This window comes from Lemur catta, chromosome 10 (genome assembly GCF_020740605.2).
Source record: "Lemur catta isolate mLemCat1 chromosome 10, mLemCat1.pri, whole genome shotgun sequence".
NCBI classification, from domain to species: Eukaryota; Metazoa; Chordata; class Mammalia; order Primates; family Lemuridae; genus Lemur; species Lemur catta.
The window spans coordinates 63,007,442-63,022,659 of NC_059137.1; positions in this window are offsets into that span (position 1 = coordinate 63,007,442).

The window sequence follows — 15,218 nt, forward strand, 5'->3', positions numbered from 1 at the left end:
GATAGACCTCTGAGAGTACTAGGTTCCAGAGTTGTCAATTTATTAAATTAGAAAAAATCCAAGTAAGCATTTTAGTGATTCATACCATGTAATTGAGATAGATAAAGCCCAGTATGTACTTTAAAACGAGCAAGTTCATATACTGACATCGCCGTAATTAAAACAAACAAAGTATCTTGAGAGAAGTTTTCTTTCTTGACATTCAGGGTGACAGAAGGAAACATTTCCCCCTCTAAAGTGCCTGGGTAGAAAACATTAATAAGGTTTAATTGTGTATTTTTTAAAAAAGTGATGCTTGTATAAAATACTGAAAAGGGCTGATGTCCACAACCCAGTCACTTATCATTTTTTCAGGTTCGTTAGACATAAAATTTTCCCCAAAATTAAAATCCGCACTCTATTATTTTTTATGTCCTTTTATAGATTATTCTGGTAGAGGCTTGCCAAGTGATCTGGAGTCATTCAGCCTGTTGGCAGAGCAGCTTTGTCCATTCATTGAATCCTGCAGGCAAGGAACCTATTTCCTTGTCTTCCATCTGCCACATTCACTTTAAATATTGTGGGGAGTAAACATCCATTCCAAAATGGAAGCCACCCCCCTTCAATCTGTAGGTCATCATTATGTCTCATTCCATAATATTATGCTTTTGCCATTGCAGGTCCTTGAACGACATGACATGGAGCAGCAGCAAAGTCTATAAAAGGATTTCCCATCAACTTAGGTGCAGTCAGCTTGGGCCAGAAGGCATCCACTGACCAGATGGCCCATCGAATGCTTGCTTGCATTATCCCCCCAAAACTCCAATAATCTTAGTCATTTTTGACTTAAAATATATTAATAGTAGGTGGTTGTACCTATTATCTGACCCCTGTGAGAATAACAGCTTTGTTTCTGCAAGGGACTCCTGCTGTAGCCTCGTTTGCTTTTCACGCTGAGAATTTCTTTCTTTCCATGCTAGAAAAATTCCTTGTTCTTTAAGCACATTATCCTCTTCATATACACATGTGTATGCATATATGTTTGTGTATCTTTAAGCACATCATCATGTGGTGTCACTCTTTAAATTCAGAGCAGCATTTGTCTCCATCAAGTTCATTGTATTTCTGGGTCATGCCTGTCCCATACACGGCCACCTTTTCAATACCCTTTTTTATCTTCTAAGTGCTGGGAAGAGAAAGAATTCCTATGTGTGTTTCTACTCAAAGATTAGCTGATTCTTGGACTTGGTTTAATTTTTCATTTGTCTACATGGAGCAAGGTAAGTTAGTAAATGGTGGGTATTTCTTTGCCAACAAAGCTTGCTTGGGTGTCACATCTGCTATTTGGGGTTGGTGTGTTTCTTATAACAAGATTGCTATAGAAAATGTTGCTATTAGCTTTGCAGGTGAACCCCACAGGGGCAACTCGGGGAATAGGTACTTAGCTCCACAGGTCCTGTCAGTGAAGAATCTCTGCTCCAGATCCCCGTTGAACCTTCTTGGTCCACCCTAACCTCCTACATTCACCATACATCTCCATTGTGTTTCCCTTTCATAGCACCTCTGCTGTTGTTTCAGGTCCTTTCCTAGCTGTCATCAGCATCGATAGATCCTTGCTGTTTAGTGATCATGCAGTCAGTTGAAGTCTCTGAGTCCTCAGTGGGTGACCTGCATAAATAGCAACATCTGAGAATGACAACCCTGCAGACATCTTCGGCTAGAGGTGAGACTCCCTCAGCAAGTGTCAGGTGAAAAGATTTGCAGTTCCCAAATGATACAAATTAGTCATCACCTTCCCTACCCACAAATTTTGCAATGGGAGTGAAAACATTACTTTGGCAGGAAAGAAAGGCTGGATATTAATTAGGGAGGTCAGGGCCAATCAGATGTTCAACCACCTCAGTACTCATTTGCAAAGTTCCTGGGGGTTTGAGGAATTGTGTTGCAGAAAGGGCCAAAGCCAAGTGCAGCATTTTCCTCCCTTTTCTCCTGATATCACAGAATGTCAGCACAGGAAGGGACTTTAGATCTCATAGAATTGAGTGTTGTCCTTTGACAGAAGAAGGGAATAAGGTGAAGTGATGTGCTGGGAGTTATGCTCCCCTGTAATCACTGCACCGGAACTCATCTCAGGCATATAACTCCCTGACCTTGACTGCAGCCCTAGCTCCATACCACCTCGCCTCTTTCACTGTTGTTTCCCATCCCTCAGTGCCTGAGCAATAAATAATCCATTTTCAAATGTTTACCTATCCTCTATTTTTGGCAGTTTAAGGTGGGATAGGTGGCTTCAGCCAAAGAATCTCAAGCTGCTACTTCTGTACTTCCATAAACGTCTTCTGATTTTGCCACTTAAAATTAAAATGAAAAAAATGGCATCTGCCTTCATGGAGTTCTTGATAGACATCTTTCCTTTCTGTAGGGATTAGAAGAAAACAGGCTGATTATTTAACTTAAAGCAAGAAGATGAGATAGATGCTCATTCAAGCTCTAGTCTAAGCATAACATTTGCAAATGTGTCCTTCTGATATGAGAGCTTGCCTTTCGTGACAAGAATGATAGCATCTTGCAAGATGTAAGCTGGAAATACAAGAGCTCTAGAATCCCTCTCCATGAACTTGGTTCTCTCACTCCATATCTACTGAAGATCGAATTAAAAGAGAGCTGGCAAGGATTGGGCACAGCCACATGAGGATGCCTCACACAGTGATGGTACCATGTTGAGTTTGCCACAGTGCAGGACCAGTTCTCAGTCTCACAGGCCTATAAAACTGGGTTTTCATCCAGTAAAAGTGGATGCATTTTCAGGGGCAGATTCATCTTAACCAATGTAGTAAATATTGATTTGTAAGACCAGAAGATCAGAATCCTTTTTTTATTAATTTATATTTGGAAATATCCCTGTCTTGTGGACTGAAATATTTATGTTGGCACATCTTCCCTCCATTTGAAGCTCTCCATGGGCAGCCCCATTAGCAAGAATTTGGTGCTTGAGCGTTGAATCAGAAAAAGGGCAGGTAGATGATTTTAACATTAAATGGCATCAGGCTAAATTATTTGATGTCTTTATCTCTAGACAGGAATATGCCAGTAAAATATTAATATTGAAAATCCACCTGACAAGACTTCTCTCCCCTGGTCAAATACAGTTGGGCAATTCAACAATTGTCATTGTAACTCTTTTTGTCTATACTTCCATTCTAGACCATCTTCTATCCTGGTTGACATCATTTCTGAGGATTTCTTAATATCCTTAGTCTCCTAAACAGTTTAGTCTCATTGGCTTGGAATCATTCTCCCTTTGAAGTGCCTTTGGCACTCATCCATTAGTGTGGACTTTGTGCTCTGATACAATTTCATTACTCCCAAATTCTAGAGGCATAACTCATTATTGCCAACTTTACCTCCAATGCAGATACCGACGGCAGTGTCCACATGAAGAAATTTGTTTTTTGTGAGGTGGTGAATGGTTGTAGTTTAGCACACCATTGTTTCATTAGAAACAATGTCCCAAAGCAGTAATCTAAACCTTAATGTCTATGTTATCAGTGCTATTAATGATTCCCATTATTTTTGCTGTGGTAATTTAGTAGCATAAAGTTTTCTCCAGCACTTTGGAGACTGAGTTAAGAGACAAAGAATGTAGCTTTGTGCAGGCCATGCAATGGGAACTTAATTAGAAAAACATAAAGCTATATTCTATGCAGAGAGGAGAGGGATGACACTTTTTCCTCCTACTGTCAAAGCCAAGTGTTCCAGATTTGTTCCTTTAGTGATTAGATCACTTTTTACCGAGTGCCATTTCTTGGTTGTCTTCCTCAGCAGATTACCTTCCAAGAATACACTCTGCAGAATCGCATGAACTTGCTTGTGGGGTGAAGGGTATTTGGAAAAGAAAAGAAAAAGAAAGTACGGGGAACTCAGACCTCATACAGCATCCAACCATCACTGACACTTAGAATTTTCTGCAAAAACCTGAGATTTAACTTAACTGAAACAGCTGTGGGTTGTGGGTCCAGGAATGTCAGTACTGTTTCATAAAAGGAAAGAGTCATGAAACTGATATACAACTTTTGGCTGTGGGAGATGCTTTTGGCTAAGTGGGAGGCAAATGGACATAAAACTAAGTTTAGTGAATTGAAAGTTAAGTTGAAAATAAAACAACTGAAGTTATAGGGCTGGGAATTGGGAGAAGTCTGTATCTGCCATGCTCAGCCTCCGTTGCATTTTAAAGATGTGCACCATATTTGTTCTTTGCAGAGCCTTGTCCCTGCCATGCTTATGAAACCACACAGCCAATCACTTTCCTTCCTTGAGCCTCAGTTTACCCATCTATAAGTAGTTGAGTTGTTTGACTTTACATTTAGTGACTTGAATATTCAAATATTTTCTCCTTCACAAGTAGAGTTCCAAAATGCTGTTCTCAGACCCTTTTACACCCACGGCAGCAGGAAATCTAGTCCATCTCTGTGTTAATCAGTAATGTTTTTGGCCGCAAGTAACAGAAACTCTGACTAACAGTGACTTAAATATATAAATGTTTATTTTTCTTGCATAATGTGAATTCTGGGGGTAGGCAGCTGCTGGCTTTAGTTCAGTGGCTCGATTATGTCAGGACTGCTGCCTCTGCAGTTTTCTTATCTGCTCGCCTTTGGTAGTGAGTTGGCCACCATAGCTATAGGCAGCAAATCCTCTTTCAAGGCTGCTATAAAAGGGGTGAGGGAGGAAGAATGTGGCAGCAGCTGTGAATGCTTTTTTAATGCCTTTTTTTTTTTTTAAGGAGAAGAACCCAAAACTTTCTCCCAACCTCCCTAACAGACTCATGCTCAGGTCTGATTGGTCCAAACTGTGTCACATGGCCAATCCTAAATTTGTGGGAAAGTAAGCACAGTGAAACTGTGCCATAATATCTTTAGTGGGGTCCAAAAATGTAATTGCATACATGCAGGGTTGTATTGCTTCAAAGTCAACAAAAATAATATTTTTTAGTCCATATGTATCATTATGTAATAATAGTGAAACAGTTACTGTATTCAGCTGATCCTCCACTGAACTGAGAAAGTTTCAAAGTCACTTCCTAGCCACACACCCCTTCTGAAGACGAAAAGAAGTTCAACCCTTAAATGGGACCTGGATTGTGATTATGTTATTGTTGAGTGCATTGTGGTACTACAGGATTTTATTCTAGTGTTGAGCTTTACCTTGGAGGTAAGCTAAGGGAGAAAGGAAGGGATACTAGGTTATCTTATCCACAGTGTCTTCTGTAATTCTTTAAGTTCCCCCCCTTTTTTCCAGGAATCCCTGTTGCTTCTTTTGTCTTGTGGGGTTTAAATTAGAAACCCAACCACAGAACTACAGAACCCAACTTCTTAAGCATGAAGTTGCCACAACTGCCATCAGAAATGGATTGCTTTGGGATAGGACTCCATGGTGTTAGTCCATGGGACAGCTTTTCAGAGGTGTGTTTGGGAGGGTTTTGCATTTTCTGCTACTCTCTGAAGCCACCTAATGAGTAAATTTAGGTACCATCATACCCTCACCAATATTCCAAAATTGTGGAATATTAATCAGCAGTAAAATGAATAAACTACAGCCACACACAACATATAGATAAATCTTTGTAAATAATTGTGAATCACAAAAGCAAGTCCCTTTGGCCAGGCACAGTGGCTCATGCCTGTAATCCTAGCACTCTGGGAGGCTGAGGTGGGAGGATCGCTTGAGGTCAGGAGTTCGAGACCAGCCTGAACAAGAGTGAGACCTTATCTCTACTAAAAATAGAAAATATTAACCAGGTAACTAGAAATAGAAACAAATTTAGCCAGGTATGGTGATGAGTGCCTGTAGTCCCAGCTACTCAGGAGGCTGAGGCAGGAGGATTGCTTGAGCCAAGGAGTCTGAGGTTGCTGTGATCTAGGCTGATGCTATGGCACTCACTCCCCTCTAGCCCGGGCAACAAAGTGAGACTCTGTCTCAAAAAAAAAAAAAAAAACAAATCCCAGAAGATAACATATATTATGATGCCCTTTTGCCCTTTTTATAGAATTCAAAAATCAAATACACTTAAATAACACAGTGTGTGTGCATGTATATCTATACACAAAATAGTCTTAAAGGAAGTCAGTGATAAATAATGATAAATGCAAAATTCAGCACATGTTAACTCTAAAAGGCAGGCAGGAAGGTGGGATGGGATGGGAGGAGCATGCTGGGAAATGTAAATTACTGCTCATACTGGCTTTCTGGGGATGCCATGAAAAGCACCACAAACTGGGTGGCTTAAGCAACAGAAATTTATGGTCTCACAATTCTGGAAGCCAGAAGTCCAAAATCAAGGTTGGTTCCTGTGAGGGCGGTGAGGACAGGATCTCTTCCAGGCCTCTCCTCAGTTGTAGACGGCTGTCTTCTCCCTGCGTCTCCTTATGCCATTTTGCTTCTGTGCGTTTGTCCCTGTGTTCAGATTTCCCCTTTTTATTAGGATACCAGTCACATTGGATTACTGCCCACCCTAATGACCTCTTCTTAACTAATTATATCTGTAATGATTCTATTTCTAAATAAGGTCACACTCTGAGGCGCTAGGGGCTAGGACTTCAGCATCGGAAAATGAGGAGGACACATTCAACATTGCTATTAGGTTATAATTCCTGGTTGGGGTAAAGAGTTATGGGTATTCATTACACTGTTAAAATAAATTTAAAAGGTTTGTGTTTAGACTAACAGCTGTCATGAACCAAGGACTATGATTAATACAATTCTGTGGACCTGGGTTCCATAAAGGCAGGAAAAAAAAAAAAAAAAACCAAGAAAGAAAACCACCTCAGACACTCACTCAGGAGGATAAGTCCTAGGCTTCAGGCATGACTGGATCCAGAGCTCCAAGCTCTGATAAGAGTCAGTCTCTTGCTATCTCTTATCTCGGCTTTCTGCCTTACTTCCCAGGTCCCGTGTGGTTGGGCCCCAGCGGTGCTTGCCTGGACACACCTGTGGGTTGTCTCCACAGGAGGCAACTTTACTCCCTAGGGTTAGACTCACTCAACGGACTGCTCAGCGTTCTCTGCAGATTCACTCCTCATTTATTTTCCCAAGGTAAGTGCCAGTCCCCCGGAGCACTGCATGTTCCCTGTCCGTTACATTGTGCAGGTGACGTCCAGTGCCGCCAGCCTACAGAGACTCGGTGCCCACACTGCTTCTTGCCAACCTGGGACCAGGGCCTGCGCTCATGGTCCATGCATTTCTACAGCCTCATTGCCTTTTCTCCTTGTGGGTCTTTGTCAGAATCATCTGGTCTATCCAGACAGGTTTCCTTCACTTTTGGGGACAGGGATTAGAATTTTGAAAGCTTTTTCCCAGAAGGTTCCTGGAATCTCTAGGCAGTATGAGTGTCACCCTCCCCAGAGCTCTGCACAGGAAGGGATATTGGGACAGGCAGTTTAGGAGAACACACAAAAAATAAGTGGTCCTATTACACGTTTTCTCCAGGGCTTTGGGTGCCTGCTTGCCTTACATTTATGAAACAAGGTATACCTCTCAGAAATCTTTTATTGTAATAAAGAAAATCTTTTTTAAAGCAATAGTCTGTCTCTATCCCTATTCAGAGAAGTGGTTGATACAATTTCTTTTTTTAAAGTTTCATTCACCGCATCGGGTACCCTGAAATACAGATCAAATTAGGAGACTAGAAAAATAATCTTAAAGCTCCTTTCCTTCTTTCTAGTGTTTATTCTATTATCTCTCATGAAACTAGGAGCATTTTTTAATTATTCTGTGATCTTCATATTGAAATCTTCTACTAAAGTAAATATATTATTAAAATTTTTCTGCACTTTTAGGCTACAAGAGATTTTTAAATTGCTAAACATTCTAAGCCAGCCTCCAAGATGGGTCCCAGTGATCCCTGCCTCCTGGTACACGCACCCTCGTGTAGTTCCCTCCCATATCGTACAGGGGTTGGTCTGGGTGACTAGCAGCATAGAGCAGAAGTGATGGTAGTTCCAAGGCCAGGTCTTAAAGGGCTTTATGGATTCCACCTTTCTCTCTCTTAGATCACTTACTCAAGGGGAAGGCAGCCGCCATGACATGAGGACACTCAAGCAGCCCTGTGGAGAAGTCCACATGGCAAGGAAGGGAGGTCTCCTGCCAACAACCAGAAAGGAATGAGACTTCCTGCAAACAGACACGTGACTGAGCCCTCTTGGAAGGGGGTTGTTCAGCCCCAGCCAATCCTTCAGATGATGCAGCCCCAGCTGTAGAGACTCTGAGCCTGAACTACCAGCTAAGCCACTCCAAGTGTCTGACCCACAGGAACCGTGAGATAGTAAGTGTTTGACATTGTAAGCTGCTAAATTTTGGGGTACTTTGTTATGTAACCATGGATAACACATACGAATCCTAAAACTGAATGAAAGACCTGTGCAGGAATAAGAGATACAAATTGGAGTTACATTTTGGATCAAAAATTGGTCAAGCTGACTCAGTCCTTTCTCTGGTTCAGCTGGAGAATAATCACCTAACTTCAGGAAAAGTCTGTCGTCTGATTGTGACACTTTTTAGTAAAGTGTTCGTGCTTTATTTTCTCTATATTGCTAGCTCCATCACCTCACTTGTCCTAAAGAGGGACTTGATGAATTCTGGTTGAATGACTGACTGAAGAAATAATGAACACTTCTGCCCCATCAGTTAGAAAAAGGTGAGAGCTCGTTGTTGTTGCACATTCTTCTTTAAGATTTAATCAAATGAGGTTAGAGGATATATGATAAAAGGGGCTACAGCGCTTTGTCCTAGCAGACAAGAAGCTTGGAGATGTCATTATCTTCGCAGAGGACAAAGGATAGATCCATGGAAGGGTAGACCATCAGGATCATTACTCACCAGGTACACTTTGGTAAAATTACACAATGAAATATCAAGCAGCCATTTGAAACAATGTTGCAGAACTATATTTTGTGACTTCAGATGTTTATGATATTTTTATTAGAACAAAGCCTGACACATTAAGTAGGGTCTTACTTAAAATTTTTTGAATAAGTGGATGAATGATGAATGAAGGTCTGGAAGAGTATAATCTATTTTTAATATAAAAATATTAACTTATCCATATAGTCACGTGTAATGAGATGGAGAAAACCACATTTGGAAGCTGTTGGGGTGGCAGTGGCATAAGGGTGGGAGCTGAGGCCCCTAGTAGTATGTCTAAGTGAAAATGTATGATCAATGGCTGTTTTTGAAGGAGCCCTGGTTACCCAGATGGATTTTTGTTTGGCTGAGCGATGAAATGATTAGCATAAGCAAACTTTGAGGCTGAGTTGAATTTCTTTGCATAATAAGCTGGCCTTGTATGACAAAGGAGGAAATAGGTAAAAGGAATTTAAGTTACTTTTAATATCCCCTCTATGAGGGTTTGTATATAGGAAAAATTTCTGCACCAGGAGTTGAACCCTTACACAAGTCAATAATTAATGGAGTGACTTTGGCTAAGATTCTTCTTCTTTCTGGGCCTCAGCTTCCTCATTTGTAGAATAGGAGCATGCAGTTTTAGAGATTCTCAGATATATTGTTTAAAGCACATATTGATATTTGTGGAAAAGACAAACAGAACAATTGATGAACAAATAATATAAACAGGATATGATTTTTAAGGCTGATATGATTTTCCATGTCAAATTTTATAGTTTTTTGTGGAATAAGTGGTGGATTACCTCTGTTAATTTTTTTTGTAAAGATAATAAACATTCATCTGGAGTCTCCAATTCAAGTGATCTCCATTTTAAGAAGGAGACTATAGAGTTGCTTGTATACTTTCTGCACAAAGAGAAGAAAGCTCTTTTATTTCTATCATCATTCTTAAGTGAGAAAAGTGTCAGCATTCTAAGGATTGTCATATCTTCCTGAAATGTCATAGAATAAGAGGGAAGATTACGAAGAAGCAACTTAGCACTTATCTTGCTGTCTCTTCCAAAGTAATACTCTCCCATTAAAAAGAGGTAAGTCTCAGAAAATGTAAGTAAACTCTACTTTTTAAAATGTACATTCTCGATCTACTAATTTTTGCATTTTCTAGAATACTCTATAAGAAATTGAGTCTGTTTTTGCATGTTAACATTTCTGTTTTGATTAATAACTTTATTACTCAGATTGACCATTTCTTGATCTGAATGTTTTGGCTGTTGGTAATCCCAAAAAGTCAAATCGGTCCATAAAAAGAATGATTTGAGATGCTAAAGATATTAAAAGAATTCAGTGCTGACTTTTAAGGCAAAAAAAGTTTCACAAATATTTTTTCAAATAGTATCATCCTTGGACAGGGACTTGACGTGTTTTGGTCACTTCTAGCCTGGGAACCCAACAAATACATGAGTGAATGAATGAATGGCAAACTTGATAGAGACAATGATAATTTGGATTTGGAATGTAATATATATTTAATATAAATAAATATATTGTATATATATTATACTTCTACATATATTTATATACATTATTATGTTATATATTGTGTATATAATTTATACAATATATGTATATATTTAACAATGCTAGTATGTTTAGTAAAACCTCATTCACAGTTCCTTTAAGTACACAGTCACGCATTGCTATATCACACACCTCTTCAGCGACCCTTCGTATGATCCTGGTCTCATCTGTTTCAGGTTACAGACGTCTCTGAGATGACCAGCTGTGTGGCTCCAACCAACTTTACATAGGTGCTACCTGAGAGCCTCTTGGTTCCACCTGAGGGCTTCTTGGCTGACATCAAGGTGTGGACCCGTGTAGTACTGTGCTTGGCCCCTAGATATGTACAACTGAAATTGTGGAGGGATTACAGCTTGAGTCTTAATCCACTCAAGCTATTATAACAAAATAACATAGACCGTGTTGCTTATAAACAATAGAAATTAATTTCTCATAGTTCTAGAGGCTGGGAAGTCCGAGATCAAGGTGCTGGCAGATCTGGTGTCTGACGAGGGCCCACTGTCTGGTTCATAGATCATGCCTTCTATGTCCTCACATAGCAGAAGGGATAAGGCAACTCCCCGGAATCTCCTTTATAAGGCCAAATCCCTTATGAGCCCTCATGACCTAATCACCTCCCAGAGGTCCCACCTAAAACCATTACATCAGGGAATAGGTTTTAACATATGAATTTTGAGAAAACACAAACATTTGGACCACAGCAACCTTATGGGATGAGTTTTGATCAGTGAGACATGGGAAGTGGTGGATATTTCCCCTCCTTCCTCCCCAGTAAGATGGATGGTACTGAGATGGAAGTTTTTCAGCCTCTTAGAGGATGGTCCAGTGAGACTGAGCGATCAGTCACCACTCAGAGCTGGCCAGCTCAAAATGGGCTCACACTGGTTCTCCCTCCTTCTCTGCTCCACTCCCCCTGCCCCTTGCTCTAACTCCCTGCATGGTGACTTCCTAGCAAATTATCTGCACAAGTCTGTGCCTCAGGCTCTACTTTTTGGGAAATTCAGATGAAGGCAATTCCTACTGTGTGAGCTTTCCTTTTCTATCATTTCTTTTCAAAAGTCAAAACGTTTTGAAAGAGGTGCTAAGAACCCTTAGGGTAGCTAGAAGAGAGAGGCCGGTCTTTGGGAACAATTAGCAGAAGAGAGGGCAAACTTTGCTGAGACAATAAAAGAAAGACCAGAGGTCAGATTAACAAACAATTGTAGGAGTGACATGAGAGGAGCCTGGGACTCATGACGTCTTTGTGGCCAACCACAGAGCAGGCTATGCCTCTGAGGAGTATCCTTACAATATGCTTTGGAAGGCTGGTCCCCAGGCACTGGGTGCCAGCCTCGGCAAAGACGCTCAGACATCATGTATGCACAGCTACTGAGACCCACTGCTTCAAGGGAATGAACACTGGTACAATGGGCATCCTGGTGTACCCAGCATGGACCCATACCAGGGAGAGCCTTCCTGATGTATTGGCCTTATATAAGACCCTAAGAACGTAGCCTGGGTTAAATCTCAATATTGACTGGACTAAATTTCTTGCCACACTGTGTGGATTTAAGAAGATAAAGAAATGAAGATTCATCACTCATCCTGTTTTTGCAGACTGGGATTCGTACCTGTAAATGCCTTTTCTTTTTTTTTCCTCTGTAGTTGATTATATTTTTCTGTGGACTAGCTGCCGCGGGCCTATTCAAAGGCACCCCCACAGCCTTGCTTAGACTTTTCCTTCTCACTTTACCAAAAAAGCTGGGGGCATTTAGGAAGGTGTTATTCAGCTCATCACTACAGCCTCAAAGAAAGCCACCTGAGCTGTTGAACGGTTTGCATTCTGATTGTAAGGATTAAAGGTCAGTTTCAAAAAGTGAAGGTATAAAAAGAATTAGCCAAAGCCAGTGACATCCCAGCGAGGCAATAAGCATTGTTGGAGTTAATGTTGTGTTACCGCCACCGACTGCTGCAGGTGAGTCTTCAGAAGCTATCCCATTGAAGGTCATTCTGGGCAGAAGAACTGGCATTTGGATGATTTTGTTTGTAATGAATTATTTCTCAGAGAATGGCTTTATGCCACCACTTGCTATTATTTTGATGAACAAAAGCCTGGGATGATGAAGGGCAGTATGTATGATGTAGCGTGTGCACATGTGCTTGCATTCAGGCTCGCCATAAACAAAAGCCAGTTATTTCTCAAGGGACATAAGGTATCCTAAAGTGCACTGTTGAAATAGGCTTATATTTCTAAAGATAGTGGGTCCCATGAAGAAATGATGAAACTGGATTTGCTGGCTTTTCTGGCTCTAGTTGTTTATCAAGAAACCTAAGAAATTACTTTGCTGTAGCTTGTGTTAAAATTCTGAATGATGAAGGCAATTGGCAAAGCAACCTGGACACCTACTCCTTCTCTTTGGCAGGGGTGACCCTTTTTTGACAAAGATATTATTACTGTTGGAACCTATGCTAGTGTGTATGGGAAGTCATTGTTGACCATCAACTCTAGGGGAGGAATCTGAGGATGTTGATTAAATTTTAACATGTACCTACATTGTGCCAGGCAGTGTAACAAGAATTTTGTGTATAGTATATTACTTCATCTTCATTACAATTCAGAGAGAGAGGGCACATTTAAATCTCTTTGGGTAGATGAAGAAACTAAGGCTACAAAGCTACACAGCTATTAAGTCAGTATTGTATCAATCAGCTACTTCTGCATAACCAGCAGCTACAGAATCACAGTAGCATACAATAATAAACATTTATTTCTCTCTTACTTATCTGTGAGGGGGCTGGGGTGGCTTTGTTCCATGTATCACACTCTGAATCCCAGGCTGGAGGTGTATGCTACCAAAACTATCTCTTCTCACGGCAATGGAGAAAGTATAAGCAGGCAAACCCAGTCACACAAGCACATTTCAAGCTTCTGCTTGTATCGTGACTACTAAAATCTCACTGGACAAAGCAAGTCACATGGCTGAGCCCAGGCGAGTGGGGAAGTACCTGTTTTCCATTACAGGGCCATGACAAGGAAGTGGATATATAGCACTAACAGGGAAAGTGAAGACTTAGAACCAGAGACTGCATTCTAACATAGGTGTGTCTCAAATTCTCAAGCCCAGGTTCTTTTGGCCATGCCAAGTGTGGCAAAGGAGGCATTTCTGCCCAATGCAAGTTCTCCTGGTACAGAAGGGGAATGATGTAGAGGCTGTGTGAGGCATTGAAAGGCCATATGTGCAATGTGCCAGGGCTCAATCTCTAAAACTCTCTTCTCCTCTCCCCTGCCCTCCCCTCCTCTCTTCTCACTCCCTTGGTGATCTCATCTAATCCCATGACTTGAAATATCATGTGTGTGTGGATGGCTGTTGTCATTTATGTCTCTAGCCTAAACTGCTCCCCTGCACTTCACATATACTCAGCATTTCCGCTTGGATGTCCAATAGGCGTCTATAGCTTACCATGGCCCAAACTGAACTCCTAATCTTCTTCCCCAAAAGCTGCTTCCCTCACTGAGATGCTTTTCTTCATTTCAGTAAATGGCAACTTTACCCTTTCAATTACTCAGACTCAAACCCTTGACTTCACTCTTCTTCTCATAACCTATATCTGGCCCACCAGCAAATGCTGGCAGCTCTGTCCTAAACATATTTTCAGAATCGAACCACTTCCCAACATCTCCGCCACTATGACTTTGACCTGAGTCCCCATCATTTGGTGCCTGGGGTATATGAATATCCTCTTAACCAGACTTCCTTCATCTGTTCTTTCCCCAATACCTATTTTCAGTAGCATTCAGAGTGGTCTTTAGAATGTAAGTCAGACCTTACTGTTCTTCTTGTTAAATTTTCCATGGCCTCACAGCTTGCTGACAGTATAGGACCAAGTCATTATCACATTATCATGGCCTACAGTCTGCCCCCCAACCCAGTCTCCCACTAGTCTCTCCTGTCCTCACACCCTTTCCAGGCACTTTTGCCTCCAGGCTGTCTTCTAACATCCAGGCTTCCTCCCACCCAAGGCCTTTGTGAATGTTCTTCTCTCTGCCTGAAAAGCTCTTCCCCCAGATATCTAAATGGCCTTGCTCAAATCACTTCTTAGCAAGGCCTTCCCTGACTACTCTACCCATCTTCCCCCAAATCCCAGCACTCTCTATTTCCTACCTATTCTTTACTGTTTTCATAGCACATATCACCATGCATTCCAGTTTTTGCTTTTCTAATTCTCTCCCTTCTAAGAATGAAAGCTCAATGAAGACAGGACTTTCCATCTGTTTTAGGTACTACTAAAGCCCCCATACTTAGAATAATGCCCAGCGCATAGTAGGTGCTTCACAAATACTCACTGAATTGATACTTGAATGTAGTGGTGGTGGTATTGGTGCTCACTCCATCAGTAATTGAGCACTGGAGGCTGTTTTTGGATGGATTTCAGGGCAGGGATATATTGCTAGAATTTAGCAAATTGAAGCATGCATGCTGTGTGCTTTTGCTTTAAAGGGAAATACTGTAGACACTGGAGTGCATTGCTCAGATTCATCTTCAGGGTCAAGACACGAATTCTTCAAGTTGCCAGCAGGACTGGATGCTAAGACTCACAGCTGAGTCCTTTTCCAGGACTTGCCCTTGTTGAAAGGGAGCTGAATCACGCAAGGTGACACCTCTTGTCTCGGAGCAACTAGCATTTGATAATTAGTTGATCCCAGGATTGAAAGGCCTGACCCTGTGCCTCAATTAGGGACAACTCTAAAGGGTCACCTTGGCTTCTAAACTCCTTAAGAAATCCAC